Raw genomic sequence first — 3,013 nt, forward strand, 5'->3', positions numbered from 1 at the left:
TCGATGCTCTTCGATGACGCCTCTTGAATGGATTTAAATTTATAGCATTCTTATAATTTTTATGTTACCGAGGATTCTAGACACAACCATTCTCGTGAAACCAAAAATTAATCCATTGTTCGTGAGAAACTCTGTCAGATTCATTCGTATGGGCAATCAATGCAAAAACATTAAAGAGGTATAAACAAGACTTGAGAAGATGATCTGTCAACTCTGAAAGGCTTGGGACTACTTCTTCATAGTAATGACACATGATCGAAAGTCCACTTATCTTGCAAATGTCCCAAAGAAAAATGACAATTTCACCATTGGCAATCACAAAGGTGTTGGTCTCTGGACAACAAACCTCACAAAGAGCTCTATAAATAGAGTTTGGGCGATGGTAATCTTTTGTAGCAGAACTGACTACAAAAGCTAACTTGTGAAGATTCCTCTTGAGTAGAAGTTTTTGGACCCATAAAGACCACTCCCAAAATTTTGGAAGAAAAGAAATTTCTCCTCGACTGACCAATGTGCTTCCCCATCGTATTTCTCTATTATCAATCATCTCACAAATTATAGTCTTTAGGATGCACTCCATGCTCTAGGAGTGATGAGGGGGAAGACACAAAGAGAAAAGATGATTGCTAGAGCGATTGGACTTGCCAGCATCCAAATCCTCGTGACATTCACTAATGTTGGACATATGCAACTCCAATAATGGCTCCAGAAGATCAGGAGAAGGATCTGTCGTTGGCTTATGGATACTAAATTTAAGTTCACCTCGTACGCCAGTATATGCATGGTACTTTACATCAGCATCTTTGAAATGCAGATAACTTTTGCCTTGATTTTCAAGCTCTACAATTTCATGTATGTCAGGATACACTTTATCATCAGAACTTGTTTTAGCCATGCCTAAAAAAAAAAAGTTAGCTAAAAAAAAGGAGGGCAATAAACCTCTTAAGTTGATTTATCGTCTAAAATCACAACTCTCCCAAATATGTAAGCGGTCTGAAAACAAAATGTCTTAGACGGTCAAAGGAACATGTCATTGGTCCTTAACCCAATGTGTCTTGGACAGTTGAAGGAACAAGTCATTGGTCTTTAACCAAAAGTATCTTGGACAGTTGAAGGAACAGGTCATTGGTACTCAACACAAAGCGTCTTAGACAATTGAAGGAATAGGTCCTTGGTCCCAAAAATGAAGTGTGTTGGACGCTAGAATAAGCAAGTCCTTAGTCCTTAACCCAAAGTGTCTTGGACAGTTGAAGGAACAGGTCCTTGGTCCTCAACACAAAGCATCTTAGACAATTGAAATAACAGGTCCCTGGTCCCAAAAATGAAGTGCCTTAGATGATAGAAAGAGTCAGTCCTTAATCCTTAACCCAAAGTGTCTTGGACGATTGAAGGAACAGGTCCTTGGTCCTTAACCTAAAGCGTCTTGGATAGTTGAAGAAACAGGTCCTTGGTCCCAAAAATGAAGTGCGTTGGATGATAGAAGGAGCAAGTCCTTGGTCCATAACCCAAAGTGTCTTGGACAGTTGAAGGAACAGGTCCTTGGTCCCCAACACAAAGCTTCTTGAACAATTGAAGGAACGGGTCCTTGGTCCCAATAATGAAGTGCCTTGGACGATATAAGGAGTTAGTCCTTAATCCTTAACACAAAGTGTTTTGGATGGTCGAAGGAACAGGTCCGTAGTCCTCAACACAAAATGTTTTGGACGTCGAAGGAACGAGACCTTGGTCCCCAACAAAAATGCATTGGATGGTGAAAAGTGGCAGTCCTTGGTCCTCAATATGTATGGAGGTTTTCAATTTTGAATTTGTTCATAAGCATATATTTCTTGAACTCATAAAATAATTGCGACAAAAAAAATTAACCTCTACACGAAGAAAATTTTGAACCTCAAAATCCCTGATTCACTCCAAAAGTTAAATCCCTAAAAAAGAAAATGTAAGAATGTTAGTTTCAATTTTGTTATTAAAAAAACACACACACACACCCACTCACCCCAAAATAATAATCAACAAAAAAGGGATCAAAATAAAAATACAAAAAAAAAAAACTAGAACAAGAAGAAAGAAATAAAAAAAATAAAAAGTTACGTCAAAAAAAAGAATGACAAAAAAAAGGAGGAATTGCTTAGGAAAGTAGCGAAGGAAAAAAAAATTTCAAAAGTCCCCAATTTGGTTTCTGCAAATTTCGCAAAAACCAAAATTAGCAGAAACAACGAAACGATTTGTTTGGTTTCCGCCGCCAATATGGCGGAAACCGATTTAACATTTTGGTTGGTTTTCTGCTTTGAAAATTGACAAATAAATAAAATAAAATAAAAAGGGGAGAGAGAAAGTGAGAGAAAAATTGTTTTACCTTTGTTTGTAAGTTAATTTATTTATGTCCAAATCTTATAATTTGTTCATAAAAATAAGTATGTATCGGACCTCATTTAAGCCCAACTTATCATGAAACATTAAAGTTTGTCTACATCAAATTTATTATGGGTCGTATAAAATAAATCAATAAATAATTGAAGGGTAAGAATTTTATTAAATTCATTCTCAAATTTTTCATTTGTATGGGAAGTTTGAGTTCAAATCAAATCCACTAAAAAAAAAAAGGTCAAAGAAAACCGAGAATCAATATTTATTAATTTATTTATTTCATAATAAATAAATAAATCTTGAGGGGCATTTGTAGACATAAAAAAATAATAAATAAATAAAATAAAATGGATTGAGTCGATTTAAATCATTAGCCCAATTAAATTAAAGTCTACTAGAATCCATAAAACCCAATGGCTCATACAAAAATTTAAATAAATAAACAAACAAATAAATAAAATCATAATTACTCAATTATCTCTTTTAAATAAATATAATTGAGTAATTGCTAAAATTATCACGAATTCTCCTCTATAAATAGGACCAATGGTCCATAAGACAGGGGCATAAGAGAATAAGCGAAAGCAGAGCAGACGATCACGAAGTGCTAAAGAAATTTCAAGGCCAGAGGAAATGAAGAAATTCTCTC

The sequence above is a fragment of the Olea europaea genome, chromosome 13, assembly GCF_002742605.1.
Source record: "Olea europaea var. sylvestris chromosome 13, O_europaea_v1, whole genome shotgun sequence".
Classification (NCBI taxonomy): Eukaryota; Viridiplantae; Streptophyta; class Magnoliopsida; order Lamiales; family Oleaceae; genus Olea; species Olea europaea.